Source organism: Ornithorhynchus anatinus, chromosome 7 (genome assembly GCF_004115215.2).
Source record: "Ornithorhynchus anatinus isolate Pmale09 chromosome 7, mOrnAna1.pri.v4, whole genome shotgun sequence".
Classification (NCBI taxonomy): domain Eukaryota; kingdom Metazoa; phylum Chordata; class Mammalia; order Monotremata; family Ornithorhynchidae; genus Ornithorhynchus; species Ornithorhynchus anatinus.
The window spans coordinates 54752988-54773729 of NC_041734.1; the positions used below are offsets into that span (position 1 = coordinate 54752988).

General features: G+C 43.3%; 1 long non-coding RNA gene across 3 annotated transcripts in view; it reads left to right on the top strand.

Moving 5' to 3' along the window:
- The first annotated feature begins 3037 nt into the window (after nucleotides 1-3037).
- The window catches only part of LOC103170765, a 71478-nt gene continuing 53773 nt past the window's right edge, over nucleotides 3038-20742 (top strand). For 2 of the 3 annotated variants that reach the window (XR_003760826.2, XR_003760822.2), the window contains exon 1: nucleotides 3038-3275. This is a non-coding gene — a long non-coding RNA (uncharacterized LOC103170765). The remainder of the gene's footprint in view (nucleotides 3276-20742) is intronic. The other variant, XR_003760825.2, reaches the window with a different exon arrangement.

Here is a 20742-nt window from a genome sequence, read left to right on the forward strand (position 1 = left end):
ACCTAATTCTTGAGGTTCAAAACAATGTTCAAAGCCAAAAATAAAAAAAAGAAAAGGAAACACTTTTTTACACAGAGGGAGGAAAATGTGAAATTCGTTCCCTCACAACTTTGCGTGGGCTGAAAAGCCAGCAAGTTCAAGAGGGGTTTGATTAGATTCCTACATAAGGAATCCACAGTAAGTTACTAGAAGGAGAGTTAGAGATATAGTTAGGAAAAGTTAGAACTGTTCAAAGTCCCTCCCTAATTGTGAGGATCATCAACAGTATTTATTAAGCATTTACTGTGTGCAGAGCACTATTAAGCACTTGGGAGAGTACAATACAACAGAGATGGTAGATTCATTCATTCATTCATTCATTCAATAAATAGTATTTATTGGGTGCTTACTATGTGCAGAGCACTGTACTAAATGCTTGGAATGTACAAATTGGTAACAGATAGAGAGAGTCCCTGCCCTTTGAAGGACTTACAGTCTAATTCGGTGAGACGGACAGACAAAAACAACATTCCCTGACCACAGTAAACTCACATTCTAGAAGATGGTTGTGAATGAGAGAACTTCAACACAATGCTTCCTATTATCCTATTATCCCTGGAGGAACCAAACTCCTGGGTTGGATGAACTGCTGGTTTCACCCAATAAAGTCATCCCAGTTTCTGGTACTGGGACTTCTCCAATCCCCCACCCCCATGACCCAGACCCCTGATTTACTTCTCTTCTCATAATGAATCCCATCAGATCTATCCCCTCCCACTTTTACAGGTCAATTCCCTCTTCGGAAATCACCGAGGAATGGCGATCCGGCTTCTCAAACAAAAACCCTGCAGTGTGGGCGTTTCGTCATCCAAGAGCAGAGCCCCGAGATACAGGCTACTCCCGCAGAGGTCATAACTGTGGATCTCCTATCTCTTTCTCTGTTACACGGGGCACAGAAAGCTTCTCTGACTCTGTAGACTCTGCTTTATTTTTGCAGCTGTCAAGACATCTTGCCAATAAGGTTCCCAAGAAACAGGGTTATTTCCTGAGCTTGTGTTTATTGAAGAAGGAAAAGGATAATGAATGAAGAAGAGAAAAAGTATCTGAAAGGTAAAGCCTCTTTGCCCCTCTCAGGTTGGCACCTGGAGAGTTTCAAGTTCTCTACCAGTCTTGGCTACAGGAGGGAGAGTCAAGCAGAGGCCTACCCATACCATTCCTAGCTTGGACAGTGGCCAGCAAATGGAAAGCAATCTGCTACAAGTCACAACTCACCTGTGCTGGGCAGCAGTGACATGGGAGAGGGTCGAGGGTGGAGACTCAAGTTTACTGTGCAGAAGAAGGTAATGGTAAAGCACTTCCGTATTTTTACCAAGAAAACTCTGTGTATGCACGACCAGAACGATTGCAGATGGAGGTGGGGCGTTCGGAGAAAGATGTGTTCATGGAGTCCCTGTGGGTCAGATACGACTCGACAGCATAAGGCAAGACAAGACAAAGCCTTTTTGAGAGAGGTTGAAATCTTTCCCCAGCAGCCTGGCCCTCTGTGCATCTCCTGGTCCCAAGTCTATGTAGTCACAGCCGCCAGACAGATCTAAGGATTTGGCAGCCAGGGCTGTCTGCCTACGATGGGGAGGGGAGAGTGAGGAGACAAAGCCATGAAACTCTGAGATCTATAGGTCCCCGTGGATGAGGTGGGGAAAAGGCCACCTCTAACTGACCCCACTCTGAGCCCCATAACATACGCCTTCTGTTTTGCTTTTCTCGTAGTGTCAAACAAGATAATTTTAAATTGCATTTTCACACTTGTTTCCCAAGTCTCTGTGTACAGTGGCCTAACTCTTACTGAAGATTTTGTAGCACTTTTTTTCTGTCACCTGCATCAACCTGAAAACCAAAAGGCCCATCAGACCACCCTAAGGTTGGGAGAAAAATGGAAACTTTCTGAAATAAAAAAAATCTGTTAAAATATGCTGCCAGCTTTATCAGCTCCCCTAGCAGTCTATTCTACCCAGAGGATGATCTATACCAGCTTCTTCACTAGTTGTCTCAAGTTTAAGAACCATTTCTAGGGTTTTTAGCATTTGGGGAGGTATAGGGGCTGGCTGAAGGGATGGTGGACAGAACTTGCCTGGGCAGTGATGGGATGATTCTCTCCCCTGCCCTTCCAATCAGGAGTAGACAGCTCTCGAAGGCAATGTGCCCAGGGCATGCTGAGAGTGGACAGAGCTGGGCACTGTCTCAGCTGGCATATGCCCTGAATGCATTACATGAACAGCAGCCTAATGATTGGATGGAAGAAGTCTGAAGGAAGAGGGTCTGTCCTGTTCAGTAGCACTAAGGATGTAATTCATTCCAGCAACAGAAAAGAATCCAGGATGGGCAAAATAAGCATCTTGTCCTCTGTATTTCCAGGTGGGTATATGGAGCCAACATCGTGATGACACCCAGGGGACAGGTGACTAACTTCACTGGCCAAGATGGGAAAACCTCTGATGGAAAACAAAGTAGCTTCCCTCTTTCACATGCCGAGCTGGGCAAGCCAAGTCTTAAGTATCCCACATGGATGAGGGTTAGTTTTTTGATCCCTGGAGATAGATTCCAGTTAAGAGCAGTGGAGTTATTTCCACCACATTTCAGGACTGTGCACTGTTTTTCACATGTACAGACAGAGCAAGATGATAGCCACCTCTTCCAGGTATGTGAGGTTCAACGACCCAATTTGGGGCCGTTCTAATACAACGCCTCTAATTGATCTGAGTGGTTTTAAACCTCCAAACATCCCTGTGAGAGCCCTGGGGGTTACATGCATGCAAAACTTCATACAAGCCATAATTCCATATGGCTCACAATTATTTTCAAGTTACAACAAAGGCAAACATGGACTCACCCATCACAGCACAATGTTAAAGTAAATAGGGAAAGAGGAGTTTGGCCCCCTGCACAAAGTCCTTATTCAGTTTTCCGATCACACATGTTGAAATCTCCATTCTCTGAAAACACACACATTACAGGCATTATGAGGCCTCTCCCTCTGGAGATTTAAGCCAAAGTCCAAACAGCTGCCAAGATTCTTAGGAGAGTTCACCTCATTTCTTCCTACCAGATGGCCCTTCCTGCTAGGTCAGGCTGCCTCCGGACTCCCCAACTCCAGCCAAAAGTGAACCTCTTTTCCTGCCATTTTAACCTCTTCCCTACTAGTCTTATTCCCCATCATCACCTTTAATTTCACATCTAGAGCCTAACTGCAAATTGGAGAAGATCAGAGACAAAGGAGCCCCGCCTGAAGATGAAAAAAGGTAAGGAAAGGCAACACCAGATGTTGATAGTAGAATCTCTGTCATTCAGTTCTCCCCACTGCCTTTTACATCTCCAGCGGATGTTCTCTGCTCGTGTGGGCTGCTTTTCAGTCTCGTTTTCCTTCTGCCTGTCAATTATTTTGTTTCTGTATCCCCTGTTAGATTAAAAAGTCCTTGAGGGCTAGGCTTCCTTCTTCCAATTCTATTGTACTCTTCCAAGTGCTTGGTACAATTCTCTGCATTCAGTAAGGTCTCAATAAATAACACTGATTGATTACCTGGAGCTCTCAGAAGATGCTCTGCATCTTTTTACATTTCCAAAGCAAAAGTCCAGGAATAAGTCTCTCATTCCATAGCCAGAGGAGAACCTGTGGCCACCTAATAATAATGATGATGATGATGATGATGATGTTCAGAACTTAGAAAATGCTTCCCACAAGATATTTTCCAGGCTTTGAGAGAATTCCCGGTCATAAAGATCTATTTTTAATTCAGACATTTCCCCCTTGATAACACCCTGGGTTTCAGTGGGTGGGGAGTGAAGAGGAGAGAGAGAGAGAGACAGGGAAAGAGAGAGAGATTGCATAACCAGATTTCCCATTAAGCAAAGTTTGTCAACACTAATTAGTGGTTTAATGTCAAAGACAAAGTTGAAGGGGAAAAGTCAATCCATTTAAGAGGAATCATAATTTAGGATGAATTTTTAGGTGGAAATCAACCTTAGGAACTCAGAGTGGAAGGCTTTTCAGTTTGGTTGCTTTTAATAGTATTTGTTAAATGCTTACCATGTGCCAAGCACTGTAAAAGCTCTGGGGTAGGGACAAAGCTAATCGGGTTAGACACAATCCATTTCTCACATGGGGCTCAAAATCTTAATTCCCATTTTACGGTTGAGGTGACTGAGGCCCAAAGAAGTTAAGTGATTTGCCCAAGGTCACACAGCATACAAGCAGCAGAGCTGGGATTAGATTTCAGTTTGTCACAGCCTGGGATGATGTTTTATAAATAACAATCCCAGAAGCTATTCCTAGTCACTCACCATTTGTTTATTTGCCAAGATGTGGTTATGTAAAGTCTTTCTAAGCAAAAATGCCCATAAACTGCAGTGAAGCTTCAGTGTATGGTGTACCTTTTCACACAAACAAGAGCTAAGTGTCTATTCAAATGGGGTCCAGGTATTGTAGTTGCAAGGAGTGATCCAGGCAGAGGGACAAATAGGGAGCTAACAGATACAGAAATGAAAACTCTCAGGAGATAATGAGCATAATGAGACACAGTGGATTCAGAAATATCCAGTTATTTTCTAGAGGACCTTTCTGAATAATTGCTCCCTCATCTTATGAAGCTGACCACAAGTTTTAATAAGCTAGACTCAACAAGACATTGTCTTCAGTCTGAAGGTCAATATGGGCATTCTTTGAATGTTGTTGAAGCCAATAGGTTACAAGTTTAAAGGGAACTGGGCATACGATGCATGATGAATCAATCAAATAATTTAGTCCCAACAGTCAGTACATAATGGGCAACAATTTGAGCACATGCCTGATGGTGGAAGAATACTTCTTTCTTCTTTTACCATTGGTGGATTCTTTCAATTAAATCGTACTTATTGAACATTTACTGTATGCAGAGCATTATATTAAGCATTTGGGAGAGTACAATGCTCTGCATACAGTAAGCACTCAATAAATACGATTGAATGAATGTATATAACAGTAAGCAGACACATTCCCGAGGGTCACTCTAAATGGCAAGGGGTAAAATAATATTTATCATCACTGCCTTTTATGTCTCCAGAGGATATTCTCTGCTCAGGTGGGCTTCTTTTCAGTCTCATCTTCCTTCTGCCTATTATTTTGTTTCTGTGACCCCTGCTATATTATAAAGTCCTTGAGGGCTAGGCTTGTTTCTTCCAATTCTACTGTACTCTTCCAAGTGCATCGGGAAAAGAAGGGTTCGTCAGGGCAGGCCTCTTGGAGGAGGGATGATTTTAGGAGAGCTTTGAAGATGGGGAGACTTGTGATCTGTCTGATATGAACGGGGAGGGGATTCCCTTTCCCAACCCCTCTTTCTGGTCTGAAGCTTCCTCACCCTCCATAAAGACTAGACCACCACTCTTTCCATTTTCAAAGCCTCTCCTCCAAGAGGTCTTTCTGGATTAAGTCCTCTTTTCCCTGGCTCCCTCTCCTTTTCTCTGTCTCCTATGCAATTGGTTCTCTGTCACAGATCCAATTGCATAGATGACACTCCATATTCATACCACCTCAACCCCACAACACTTATGCACATATCTATAAATTATATATAACTTATTTATATTAATATTTGTCTCTCCCTCCAGTCTGTAAGCTCATGAACAGGGAATGTGTCTACCAACTCTGTTGTATTATACTCTCCCAAGCACTTATTACAGTGTCCTGAACAAAGTAAATGCTCACTAAATATCACTGATGATGATGATATGCCAAGCACTGTACTAACTTCTCTATCCCAGACTTCTCTATCACCGTGGATGGCACGACCATCCTTCCCGTCTCTCAGGCCCGCAATCTCGGTGTCATCCTTGACTCGTCCCTCTCGTTCACCCCACACATCCTATCCGTTACCAAGACCTGCCGGTTTCACCTCTACGATATCGCCAAGATCCGCCCTTTCCTCTCCACCCAAACGGCTACCTTACTGTTACGGGCTCTGGTTATATCCCGGCTAGACTACTGTGTCAGCCTTCTCTCTGACCTCCCTTCCTCCTCTCTCGCCCCGCTCCGGTCTATTCTTCACTCCGCTGCCCGGCTCATCTTCCTGCAGAAACGATCTGGTCATGTCACTCCCCTTCTTAAACAACTCCAGTGGTTGCCTATCGACCTCCGCTCCAAACAAAAACTCCTCACTCTAGGCTTCAAGGCTCTCCATCACCTTGCCCCTTCCTACCTCTCCTCCCTTCTCTCTTTCTACCGCCCACCCCACACGCTCCGCTCCTCTGCCGCCCACCTCCTCACCGTCCCTCGATCTCGCCTATCCCGCCGTCGACCCCCGGGTCACGTCCTCCCGCGGTCCTGGAACGCCCTCCCTCCTCACCTCCGCCAAACTGATTCTCTTTCCCTCTTCAAAACCCTACTTAAAAATCACCTCCTCCAAGAGGCGTTCCCAGACTGAGCTCCTCTTCCCCCTCTACTCCCTCTGCCATCCCCCTTTACCTCTCCGCAGCTAAAGCCTCATTTTCCCCTTTTCCCTCTGCTCCTCCACCTCTCCCTTCCCATCCCCACAGCACTGTACTCGTCCGCTCAACTGTATATATTTCGTTACCCTATTTATTTTGTTAATGAATTGTACATCGCCTCGATTCTATTTAGTTGCCATTGTTTTTACGAGATGTTCTTCCCCTTGACGCTGTTTATTGCCATTGTTCTTGTCTGTCCATCTCCCCCGATTAGACTGTAAGCCCGTCAAACGGCAGGGACTGTCTCTATCTGTTGCTGACTTGTTCATCCCAAGCGCTTAGTACAGTGCTCTGCACATAGTAAGCGCTCAATAAATACTATTGAATGAATAAATGCTGGGGTAGATACAGTATAATTAGATTACATACAGTCCCTGAATTAAGTAGGGCTAACTGTCTTAGGAGGAGGGAGAACAGATGAGAAAACTAATGCAAAGTTAAATGGTTTGCCCAAGGACACCCAGCAGGCAAGTGGGAGAGCCATGATTAGAAACGAGGTCTCCTGAGTTGCTCTTTCCAGTCGGCTACACCAGCTCTCACAAGTGTGCAAGAGAGTGTCAACAACATTCATATTCAGGGATTAAGTCTCATCCTCAGCAGTATTCCCTTCAATCTGAAGGATAACTCTGAAAGCTCTTCTAAGGGATTGCAAATTGTTTGCTTATCCCACCCCCTAACTGAAATTCCCTCAAGCCTCAGTTCTGGATCCCATCTCTTCTCCATCTACATTCATTGCCCTAGAGAATTCATTCACTCCAAGGCGTCAATTACCATTGCTATGCAGGTGATTCCCAAATCTACCTCTCCAACTCAGATCTCTCTCCTTTTCTGCCATCTCACATTTCCCCCTGCTTTGGGGACATCTCTACATATATGTCCCACCGACACCTTAAACTTAACATGTCCAGAACAGAACTTCTTATCTTCCCACCCAAATCCTGTCCTCCCTCAGACTTCCCCATCACTTTAGATAATACCACCATGCTATCAACATCTCTAGAATCTCTCCCTTCCTCTCCATACAAATTGGTAACATGCTGATCCGAGAAATTATCATCGTAATAATTATAATATTATGATATCATAATAATAAATTATTTGTTTATATTAATGTCTGTCTCCCCCTCTAGACTGTAAGCTCATTTTGGGCAGAGAACAAGTCTATCAACTCTACTGTTACTCTCCCAAACACTCATTATGATTCTCTTCATATTATAAGTGCTCAATAAATACCATTGATGATGATAATGATGACAATAATGACAGCGATAGCACCTTGACTACTGCATCAGCCTTCTTGCTGACCTCCCTGTCTCCAGGCAATATTCCACTTCAATGCTTGGATCATTTTTCTAAAAAAAGACACTTGCCCTCTATGTCTCCATGCTCCTCTAAAACTTTCAGTGGTTGTCTATCTACCTCTACATCAAACGGAAACTCCCTAACATAGGCTTTAAGGTATTCCAATCACCTCCTACCGTACCTCACTAATCTCCTCCCACAGCTCAGCCCACAAGCTTTGCTTTTCTCAAGCCAACCTACTCACTCTACCTCAATCTCATCTGTCTCGCTGCCACTCCCTTGCCCACGTCTTCCCACTGGCCTGGAATCCCTTCCCCCTTCATATCTGACAGATCACAACTCTCCCCATTTTCCAAGCTCTCCTAAAATCATCCCTCCTTGAAGAGGCCTTTCCTGACTAACCCCATCTTTTCCCGATGCTATTTGCCCTCCCCTCTTGGGTCTGTACTACTTAAGCACTTCGATAATCAATCGATCATCGGTATTTATTGAACACTTACTATGTGCAGAGCAATGTTCTAAGTGCTTGGGAGAGTACAATACAAGAGAATAAGTAGATACCCCACCCCCAGCCCCTAGAACCTATGTATGTTTATCAATCAATCATATTTATTGAGCACCTGCTGTGTGAAGAGCACTGTACTTAGCACTTGGAAGAGTACAACACAACAATATAACAGACACATTCCGTACCATACTCTGCTTTTTTCCCCTATCCGTAATTCATTTGAATGTCTGTCACCCGCTCTACAAGGAAGGTTCTTGTGGGGTGGGATCTTGTCTACCAACTCCATTACACTGTACTCTCCCCAGCTCGTAGTGCAGTGTTCTGCACCCAGTAAGCACTCAATATACCATAATTCATAGCCCGTGGAGGACAGGTTAAAAATCCAGCAGTAGCAGCAGCAGAAGCAATTACCATGGCACCTCCAGGCCTTGCTGACATCTTTTTTTAAGTTCTCTTGGAGTCTTGCCAGCTCCATCTGTTTCACACTTTCAGATTCTAGCATATCAGATTCAAGGGAAGCAGAGGAATCCAAACGATCACCTGCATGCAATGTTCACAGACTTGGCCAAGGCCCCTGACTTTGCCAGGATCTGACAGTCACCATCTAAATTGGGCTTTGGAGCATTTACCCAAATCTTTAGAACATTTCAAGGAGGAGAGTTAGGCTACGCCCGTGCAGATGTCAGCAAGTCCCCAGAAAACCCCGCCAGCCAACTCAATTCCCCATATTCACCCATATATGAAACTCTGTAGCAAAAACCTCCAAATGTGCAAGTGGTTACACTCTGTCATCATGATAAATGATCCTCATTATCATGTTAAAATATTTCTTTTGAGCGTTCATAGCACCCTCGTGTCAGACAAACCTGATGCCATTTCAAGAACATGTTGAGATTTGAAGCAAATCTTAGTTCTTCAGGAGAATGATGGAGATTTAAGAAGGTGAGGATAGACTGCTGAACAGAGTCCAGACTTTCTTTACAAATAGAGCTAAAAGCAAATCCTTTGATTTGGTCTGGTTTTATCAAGACCTCTCATAGAAGGAATGAAACTTGGCTAGTCTGACAACCCAAGAGTCTTGGCCAAAATGTCTTTGGCTTATGAATGTTGTTCATTCAGAGTTCTTTCTTTCATAAAAGTGGGCCAATGTTCTACATCAGTGTCCCTTTCCTTGAAGTTCTTGTCATGAGAATTGGTTCCAATCCTTCTTCGGACTTTGGGCCTTAGAGCCTGGAGGACAGTCCACTGTTGATCAATAATAATTGTGGTATTTATTAGGTGCTTACAGTAATAATAATAATTATGCTATTTGTTAAGTGTTTACTATGTTCCAGGCACTGTACTCAGCACTGGGGTAAATACTAGCAAATTGGGTTGGACACAGGTCCCTGTCTCATGTGGGACTCACAGTCTCAATCCCCATCTCAATCTTCATCCCTCAGGTAACTGAAGCCCAAAGAAGTTAAGTGACTTGCCCAAGGTCACACAGCAGACAAGTGGAGGAGCCAGAATTAGAGCCCAAGACCTACTGACTCCCAAGCCCATACTCTATCCACTATGCCTATGCATCAAGGATTGTACTAAGAAGAAGCAGTGTATCCTAGAGGAAAGAGCAAGGGCTTGGAGGTCAGAGGACCTGTGTTCTAATCCCATCTCTGCCACATGTCTGCTTAACTTGGTCAAGTCATTTAACTTCTCTGTGCCTCAGTTACCTCATCTGAAAAATGGGGATTAAGACTGTGAGCCCCACGTGAGATACGGACTGTGTCTGACCTGATTAGCTTATATCTACCCCAGCTATTAGTACAGTCCCTGACACGGAGTAAATGCTTAACAAATACCACTAAAAAAATAAATGCTAAGTGCTGGGGTGGGTACAAGATCATCCAATCGGACATAATCCCTGTCCAACACAGGGCTCCCACTCTGGTTTTGGTTAACTACACCACCTGAGCATTGTGCTAGTCTGGGAACGCTCCAAAGAAAGATAAATATAGTTTCCATCCTTTAGGAGCCAAAGTAAGGTGAGCCAGAGATTTATTGAAAATTTCCATTCAGCTTCATATGGGAATATTCCTGCCCTCCTACTTCAAAACTAACAAAGAATCAGGACACTTCAAACACTATCTTGCTCCTTGCTGAATTTTCCATTGTCCATTGTTAGGAACCCTCCCCTCCTCCTCTGTTCATTCCTTCACTTCTTTTTGTGTATCTTTGTGCAAATTGTGGAATTGTGCTAATCTGCCTGAGAAAACCCACAAAACATCAACAAATCCATTCTGCTTGGCATCTTAGAGCATTTCTGAACTCCAAGTACCTTTGTGGAGTAACTCGGCTGCTTTTTTTTTTTATTAAGAAAAGCTTAAGAGAAGCAGTGTGGCCTAGTGGAAAGAACCCAGGCCAGGGAGTCAGAGGACTCGGATTCTAATCCCGGTTCCACTACTGACCTGCAATGTGACCTTGGGCAAATCGACTTCTCTGTGCCTCGGTTCCCTTATCTGCAGGGTGGGGACTCAATACCTCTTCTCCCTCTTTCTTAGACTGAGCCCCATGTGGGACCTAATGATCTCGTATCTACCCAAGCACTTAATACAGCTTGACATTTAATAAGCACTTAACATATATCGCTGTTAGTGTTATTATTATTCCTATTAATAATAAAATAGTGTGTTTTTGAAAGCACTCAATCACCTTGCCCCTTCCTATTTTAACCTCACTGTTTTCCTTTCCCTACTACAACCTAGAATGTTCACTTGGCTCCTTTAATGCCAACTCACTGTCCCTTGATCTCATCTATCTCGCCACTGACCCCTTGCCCATATCCTGCCTCTGGCCTGGAACTCCCTCCCCCTTAATATCAACAGACTATCACTCTGCCCATCTTCAAAGCCTTATTAAAATCGCAACGTCTCCAAGAAGGCTTCCCCGACTAAGTCCTCATTTTCCCCTACTGGCTCTCCCTTCTGCTTCACTCTTGCACTTGGATTTGCACCCTTTATTCACCCCTCCTTACCCCCCCTCCCCTGCCCAGCACTTATGTATGTATCTGTAAATTATTTTAATGCCTGTCTCCCCCTTTAGAATGTAAGCTCCTTGTGGGCAGGGAAGGTGCCTACCAACTCTATTTGGACTCTCCCTATTGCTTAGTACTGTGCTTTGCACATGGTAAGTCCTCAATAGATAGACTGATTGATTATTAACTAAATAGGTATCTAAATAAAAGAAGTTACCAATAGACTCCTTGAGTCCTTGTTGGGGGGGATTGTGTCTACCAACTCCTTTGTATCATACTCTCCAAATTGCTTAGTACACAGTAAGTGCGCAATAAACACCATTGATGGACTGATTGGTCGTTTGCTGTCCTAAAAGAAAGGGCCAGCACTCTTTGTCTCTGAATACATTGTTCTAGGCAATGTGTCCAGGCCAACAGGTACCAGCATTTCCCTTGATTCCCAAAGGAAACTCCAGGAAATGGATAATCCTGTTTCTCCATAAATTTCTGATTTGTCCTCAGGGGAAATTCATCTGGTATCTGCATTTCCACAACCACCCCACCTCTAGTTTAAACATTTGAAGTCCTCTTCCTCCAATTCCCTATTTGCTATGAATTCAACATCAGACACAAACTGAGACTTCTAAATTTCTGTATTTTTTTTTCTATGCTCCATTTAGAACATTATCAGGCATGCATATATTTGATCCCTTCACACATCCTGTTTTCCAAGTTATTCTGCGCCTCTTAAGGAAGGAAGCTCATCTCATTGTTCCTTTACATGAGGCATGGTCCTGTTCTTTCCCCATTTACTTATTTTACTTTCCTATGTGTGTACACATGCATGTGCATGCACATCAGACTTTTTTTTTACTGGCATTTGTTTAGTGCTTAATGTGTGCCAAATAGTGTACTAAGTAGTGAGGTAGATAAAAGATAATCAGACTGGACACAGTCCCTGTCCAAAACGAGGGCTCCCAGCCTTAATCCCCATTTTACAAATGAGGTTACTGAGACACAGAGAAGGGAAGTGAATTGCCCAAGATCACACAGCAGACAGTGGCAGAGTTGGAATTAGTACACAGGTCCTCTGTGACTCCTAGGACCGTGCTCTATCCACTAGACCACACCGCTTCTCAGTCCAAGTTGGCATGGCATTCGACAGTAACAGCGTAGAGACACTGATGAATAGCTTGACAAGCAGCCAACCAGATATCAGATACCAACCCAGAGACACTCATTAACAAGCACACAGAGTCAGAGGAGAACACACACACACACACACAAACACACCCAACACACATGGAGTTACAGAAACAAAGATATAAACAAAATTGATGAAGAAATAGTTACACAGAGACATTCAGAGCCAAGACATGCAAAATAAAATCACAATAAAGTCCAGAAATTCAAATGCATGCAGAGAAACACAAGGCACTGACAGGCAACATAAACACTGTAGTTATATCTTTAAAGACCACATAATACCAACTTATCGATTAGATAAACATTTTGAGGGCAAGGACTGCTTTATTGCCATTAACCAAGTGAATGACTAAACTATCCCTAACAGAAGGAAATTCCACAACTTTCCAAGATATCCCATTCAGTTATTTTACATTCTATTTTTAGTCAATCAGTAGTATTTATTGAATGTATATCTTTGTATACTACATATTATAATCGATTCATTTATATTAGTGTCTGTTTCCCCCTTTAGACGGCATACTCGTCTTGAGCAGGGAGCGTGTCTACCAACTCTGTTTCTATTCTATTCTTGATTCTGTTTATTGATCTATTTATTTATTGATAATTTATTGACCTATTTGATAATCTAAATTGATCATTTATTGATCTATTTATTGATTCTATTTATTCTATTCTTGATTCTATTTATTGCTATTGTTTTTGTCTGTCTGTCTCCCCCGATTAGACTGTAAGCCCATCAAAGGGCAGGGACTGTCTCTATCTGTTACTGATTTGTACATTCCAAGCGCTTAGTACAGTGGTCTGCACATAATAAGCGCTCAATAAATATGATTGAATGAATGAATGAACTCTGTTGCACTGCAGTCTTCCAAGTGCTTAGGACAGTGCTCTGCCCACAGTAAGCACTCAGTAAATATCATTCAATGATTGATTGAATACCTATGCAAGATGCACTGTATTAAACGTTTGGAAGAATCCATTAGAGTTACTAGACACGATCCCTGCTCTCAAGGATCTTATAATCTAGTGAGGGGAGACAGATGCTAAAATAATTTACAAATAGGTGGAAGGAAAGTGGATTTATAGGTGATTGAGTGGTTAAGCAATAGGGTCTGGACAAAATTGCTATAGGAGGGTGTGAGTACACAGGCACTCTGTTGAGAGAGAAGTGATGAGGGGAGTTAAGGTAAGAAGTACAAGTGGGGCTTGATGGCCTGGGTTAAGTGCCCAAGGATCAGAGTTTTTTGGGGGGGAGAGAATTATTTTGAAGGGAGAGGGTGTGTGACTGAGATGGCAGGTTTGGATTCTGTGGTTGCGGACTGGCATTTCAGAGTTGGTGAGGTTAGAAGTGCTACAGTGACTAGTGATGAGCTCTTCCTCGTTCCTTGTCAAACCTGAATTTAAACCCATTCTTTCTTGTTCAGTTCCCAGGGAACACGGAGAACTTCTGCCTCAGAAAACATGGAAAGAGCTTGGGACTGGGAGTCAGGAGACCAAGGTTCTAGTCCCAGCTGTGTGAATTTGGACAAGTCACTTAGCCTCCCTGGGCTTCAGTTTCCCCATCTCTGGAAAGACTGTGTCCCTCATGTGTGGCAGGAACTGTGTCTGACCTGATAACCTTTAACTCAATGTTTAGTACGTTGTATGCCATTAATAAATGCCACAGTTATTCATTATTAAAGACTACTCACCCATCTGAAGATACAAAGTACCCTTAGCTTCCTCTTCTCTGGGGAAACAATACCAATTCCTTTAACCACACCTCATAGAAGCACTTTCTATTCCTTTAATGATTGCAGTTTTTCTTTAGAAAGGGATTTTCTTTTCTCCAGTTACTGCCTTGCAGCTTCTCTGCCCTTGTCAGCCCTCAGGTTGTCTAGTGCCTAGGGAAGTGTGGGGATATTCATTCCTTAGAGAAGCAGTGTGGCTCAGTGGAAAGAGCCCGGGCTTGGGAGTCAGAGGTCATGGGTTTGAATCCCGGCTCTGCCACTTATCAGCTGTGTGACTGTGGGTAAGTCACTTCACTTCTCTGTGCCTCAGTGACCTCATCTGTAAAATGGGGATTAAGACTGTGAGCCTCACGTGGGACAACCTGATTACCCTGTATCTCCCCCAGCGCTTAGAACAGTGTTCTGCACGTAGTAAGCGCTTAACAGATGCCAACATTATTATTATTATAGTCAAGTGTCAAGTGTCATTCATTATTGAGAGCACCGACAGGTTCACTTCAGTCCTAGAGAACATTGCTACTGCAGTGGGCTGAGCAGTTGAGTTTCCCAGTTGGTGAACTAAGAGGCAGTCAATCAATCAGTGGTATTTACTGAGCATTTACTTTGTGCAGAACACTGCACTAAGCACTTGGAAGAGTGAAATAGATAGACACGATCCCTACCCTCAAAGAACTTACAGTCTAGAGGACAATTAAAGCTATCACAGAAATATTCATAAAAAATGTGATGAAGGCATTTATACAAAAGTCCCAAAGAAAAAAAGGGGCAGCATGGCCTAGTAGTTAGAGTCCAATCCCAGCTCTGGCACTTGGCTGTTGTGTGTGACCTTGGGTAAGTCACTTAGCTGCCCTGTGCTTCAGTTTTCTCATCTGTGAAATGAGGATTAAATGACCTGTTCTGCCTCCCATTTAGACCATGAACCTTATGCGGGATAAGGACCGAGTCTGATCTACTTACATTGTATCTACTCCAGAGCTTAGTACGGTGTTTGGCACATAGTAGGCGCTTAATAAATACCACAATTATGATAATTATTATTATTGTTATCATTGCAGTTTCAGACTCGCTTCTGATGCAACAAGGGTTGGCCTCAGCCCTTTGGAAGTGGAAGGAGAGAGGGAGAAAATTAGGGAGGATAGACGTGCTAGCGGACAGGAAATTCTGGGTCTTGGATATCTAGGAGGATCATGATTCATTTTCTATAACTGGGAAAAGTTTCTAGACTTCCAGCTAATTTTGGGGGGTTTTTTAGATCCTCGCTGTTGTTCTGCAGTTCTTACTTTGCGGCAAGTGCCCCCAGTTCCTACAGCAATCCAGTTCTGCTCTGGATTATTTATTTAAAACGACCGTATTTATTTAAAACCTCTTAGAATATCGGATGCAGTTCTGTTGGCTTCATAATAATAATAATGTTGGTATTTGTTAAGCACTTACTATGTGCAGAGCACTGTTCTAAGCGCTGGGGTAGAAACAGGGTAATCAGGTTGTCCCACGTGAGGGTCACAGTCTTAATCCCCATTTTCCAGATGAGGTAACTGAGGCACAGAGAAGTAAAGTGACTTGTCCAAGCTGACAAGTGGCAGAGCCGGGATTCGAACCCATGACCTCTGACTCCCAAGCCCAGGCTCTTTCCACTGAGCCACGCTGCTTCATCTTAGAAAGAGACCAAAAGAGCAACTAAATTAATCATGGCCATGGAGAGTTCTGCACAGGGACAATCTGAAAAGATTAGGATTCTGGTTTAGAAAGACTGAGACTGGGAAAGAGACATGAACAAAACCTCCAAAATCACAGAGGGATGGATAGGGAAAATTGGGGTTGTAGCTCACCAAAACCCACTTCACCAGGATTAAGGCACATCTGTTGAAGCTTGAAGCGAGTAAGCTCAAGGCAAACAAAAGGAATCGTTTCTTCACACTGAGAGGGTGATGCATATGGCATTCATTACCTCAGGAAGTTGTGTAGGCAGGAACCATTAACAGATTCAAGAAGAGTTTGGATAAATTTATGGATGCTTTAAATTTAATTTTATAATTTATAAATTTATGGCTATCTGTAAATTTATACCCATGGCAATTACAGTGCTTGGCACGTAGTAAGCACTTAAAAAATACCATTATCATTATTATTATTATTACCCTCACCAAAAATTACCAGAAGTTTAACTCCCTTCTCACATCCCCTGTCTCCCAACCTTCCCCATCTTTTGCCCCTCATGACCTGGCTAACTATTTTATTGAAAAAAACTAAACTATCAGGCATGATCTCCCTAAAATCTCTCCTGCTCCTCTCCAGTCCTTCCTTCCTCCTGCCCCTTATTCAACTCTCCCATCTTTGCCAGCAGCATCTCAAGAGGAGATCTCCTGCCTTCTCAAAATCCACCCCCTTCACCTGCATATTCATCCTCATCCCTTCACACCTTAACAGAACACTTACCCTCTCTCTTCTTCCTTCCCTGACCACCATCTTCAACTGTTCACTCTCTAATGGCTTCTTCTTCACTGTCTTCAAACATATCTCTCCTATCCTAAAAAAAACCCTCCCTTGATCCCAAGCCTCCCCTCCAGTTATCGCCCCACCTCCCTCCTGCCATTCCTCTCCAAACTCCTTGATCGACTTGTCTACATCCATTGTCTCGAATTCCTCTCCTCCATTTCCCGCCTTGACCCCCTACAATCTGACTTCTGTCTCTTTCACTCCACAGAAACTCCCCTCTCAAAGGTCAAAAATAATCTCCTTGCTAATTCCAATGGTCTCTACTCCATCCTAATTCTCTTCGATCTCTCAGCTGCCTTTAACACTGTCAACCACCCTCTTCTCCTGAAACCTTATCCAACCTCAGCTTCGCTGACACTATCCTCTCCTGGTTCTCCTCCTATCTCTCTGGCTGCTCATTCTAAGTGCTTTTTGCGGGTTGCTCTTCTGCCTCCAACCACCTAACTGTGGGTGTTCCTCAAAATTCAGTTCTGGGTTTCCTTCTATTCTCCATCTACTCCCCCGGAGAACTCATTTGCTTCCAGGGCTTCAACTACCACCTCTATTTGAATGATTCCCAAATCGACTTCTCCAACCCTCTCCACCTCTGCAGTCTCACATTTCCTCCTGCTTTCGAGACATGTCTACTTGGATGTCCTTCTGTCACGTCAAACTTAACATGTCCAAAAAAGAACTCCTTATCTTCCCACCCAAACCCTATCCTCCCTGCTGACATTTACATCACTGTAGAGAGCACCACCAGCTTTCCTATCTCACAAGCCTATTAACGTTGGGGTCATCCTTGATTCCTCCCTTTCATTCAACCCACATATTCAATCTTTCTCTAAATTCTGTCAGTTCAATCTTTACAACATCACTAAAGTCTGTCCTTTCCTTCCCATCCAGTGGATACCACGTTATTCCAAACACTTATCCTATCCTGCTTTTGATTACTTGATCAGCCTCCTTGCTGACCTACTTGCCTCCTGTTTCTCCCCACTACAGTCCGTATTTCACTCTGCTGTCTGGATCATTTTTCTACAAAAACTTTCAGTCCATTCATTCAATAGTATTTATTGAGCGCTTACTATGTGCAGAGCACTGTACTAAGCGCTTGGAATGTACAAATCGGTAACAGAGACCGTCCCTGCCCTTTGACGGGCTTATCAATCCAAAAACTATTCAGTAATAAAAATTCCAGCTTACACCATGATTTTCAAAGGTATAAATTCTTCACTCTGCTAAAAGCTCAGAGTCCATGTTTCCCAACTCCTCAAGAACCTCCAGTGGTAACCCATCCACCTCTGTGTCCAATAGAAACTTCTTACCATCAGCATTAAATCACTCAATCACCTTGCCCCCTCCTACCTCACCTCACTACTCTCTTAATAATAATAATAATAATAATAATGTTGGTATTTGTTAAGCGCTTACTATGTGCAGAGCACTGTTCTAAGCGCTGGGGTAGACAGGGGAATCAGGTTGTCCCACGTGGGGCTCACAGTCTTCATCCTCATTTTACAGATGAGGGAACTGAGGCACAGAGAAATGAAGTGACTTGCCCACAGTCACACAGCTGAGAAGTGGCAGAGCTGGGATACGAACCCATGACCTCTGGCTCCAAAGCCCGTGTTCTTTCCACTGAGCCGCTCTTACTACAACCCTGCTCATACTCTTCTCTCCTCTAATGCCAAACCACTAACTGTACCTCCGTCTCATCTATCTTGCCACCAGCCTCTCTTCCATATCCTGTCTCTGGCCTGGAACATTCTCCCTTTTCATATCCTACAGAGAATTACTCTCCCCACCTTAAAGTCTTATTGAAGGGACAGTTCCTTCAAGTGGCCTTTTTGTCTAAGTCCTCTTTTCCCACGTCCTTCTTTGTTGCCCTGACTTGCTCCCTTTATTCACCACCCCTACCCCAGAGCTCAGAAAGTACCACTGATTGATTGATAAGGGTCTATTGACATATTAGAGGGAGAAATTAAGGCTTTTAGAAGATTCGTACATCATCCATTCATTCAATCATATTTATTGAGGACTTATTTTATGCATAGAACTGTACTAAGCGCTTGGGGGAGTATAAGATAATGATAAAAAGACACATTCCCTTCCCATAATGAGCTTACAGTCTACAGGGTAACTATGAGGGTCGGCACCATATTTCTCCAAGTGACCTTTGGTACTTCTACTAGGAGCAGAATATGGGCAGGGAATGGAATGTGCCTGCTAGTTCTGTTTTATTGTATTTTCCCAAGCCCTTAGTATACAGCTCTGCACATAGTAAGCACTCAGTAAATATCATTGATTGATTAATTGGGCTGAGAAATCATTCGTCTGACCAGCAATAGTATTTTCTGTATTTTTTTTTGGTGGCGTTGTTCTTATACTTCCTCCTCAGCTCCCTATCTCTGGTTCTCAGTTTCTTCTATCAGCTGATAAGACAGATTCAAATGGGGACTCTCAATTCCTCTTTCCAGGGAAGTAGGGTCAAATCTCATCCAATATTTCTCCTCTATTTTAAAGTCACCCAGGGACTCTTTGTACAGTAGATGATGAACTCGTTTGTTGACTCTCAAGTCCTCTATTCTATTACGCAGCACTTGGACTGTTCTCTAACTGCTCTTATTGGGACAGGTGTCCTGGGATGGAAGTCACAAGACATAGCCCAACTAAGGTAGTCATACTCCAGTTTTTCTATCTGCAAAGTAAATCAATTATTTTTATTTAGTACCTACTATGTACCGAGCCCTATACTACGTTCTTGGGAGAGTATGATATAATAAATTTGGTAGACAGGTTCTCTGTCCAGAGGAGCTTACAGTTTAGACAGTTGGTCTCCCTTATTCAAAGCCTTATTGAAGGGACATCTCCTCTCAGAGGCCTTCCCCGACTAAGACCTCTTCTCCTTTTCTTCCACTCCCTTCTATGTCACCCTGACTTGCTCCCTTTATTCATCCCCCCTCCCATTCATTCATTCATTCATTCATTCAATAAATCATATTTATTGATTTCTTATTGTGTGTAGACCACTGCACTAAGCGCTTGGGAGAGTACAATACAACAACAAACACACACATTCCCTGCCCACAATGACCTTACAGTCTAGAGCACTTATCTGTAATTTATTTATATTAATGTCTGACTCCCCCTGTAGACTGTAAGCTCACTGTTGGCAGGGAATGTGTCTGTTATATTGTTCTATTGTACTCTCCCAAGCCATCAGGACAGTGTACTGCACACAGTAAGCACTCAATAAATAACTGACTGACTAGAGGGATTTGAGAATAATAGTTGTTCCTAACCTCCCAGGATGAACAGCATATACATGAGGGTGCTAGTAGTTTTGAAGGAAAACTTCTAGAGAAATCCCAGGCATTGTTTTCACTGTAATGGTTCCAATTTTAACTGCAGAGCACACTCTTAGCATCTGTTAGAATTTCCCCAACTTTTCCACAAACATTTCTGTACCTTTGCCCATCTTATCCAACGTTTAGGGATAGAGACAAGATGGTCTCAGAGATGGTCTCAGAGGCCCTGGATCCCTGTTGGAATAGGCTGCACCCAGTAAAAGAGAGGAGAGGCCTTTTAGCACTCTGGGGAAGAAGGAGAGCAAATTAATAAGGCTGTATACTAGTACGGTCTTCGTCTAAACTGCACACCGGCACCGCCCAAACCTCTAGATGGTGCTGTGTAATCGCCAAGTTTTTTTTAAAAACCGGCGACTCCAATTATTTGCCTTGATCCCCAGCGTAGTCGAATTTCCTGCTCAGAACCCTTCTATTAGCTGGGTCCCCATGCCTTTCATTCTCTTATTTTCACATTTTCCCTTTCCATTTGCCCGCAACCGTTTTCTTTCCTGTCGTACATCCCTAAGTCTTTCTCCCATCCTCCCCACAAAAATGCTTCCAACCATTATCCTTTCACATCCAGTTCCTTCTTCTGTTCCCCAATTTTCCAGTCCCTATTCCTCCCCTTTCCAGAGGATCTTTCTCTGAAGGCTCCAGCGATCAAATCCAGGTGAATCATGTTCA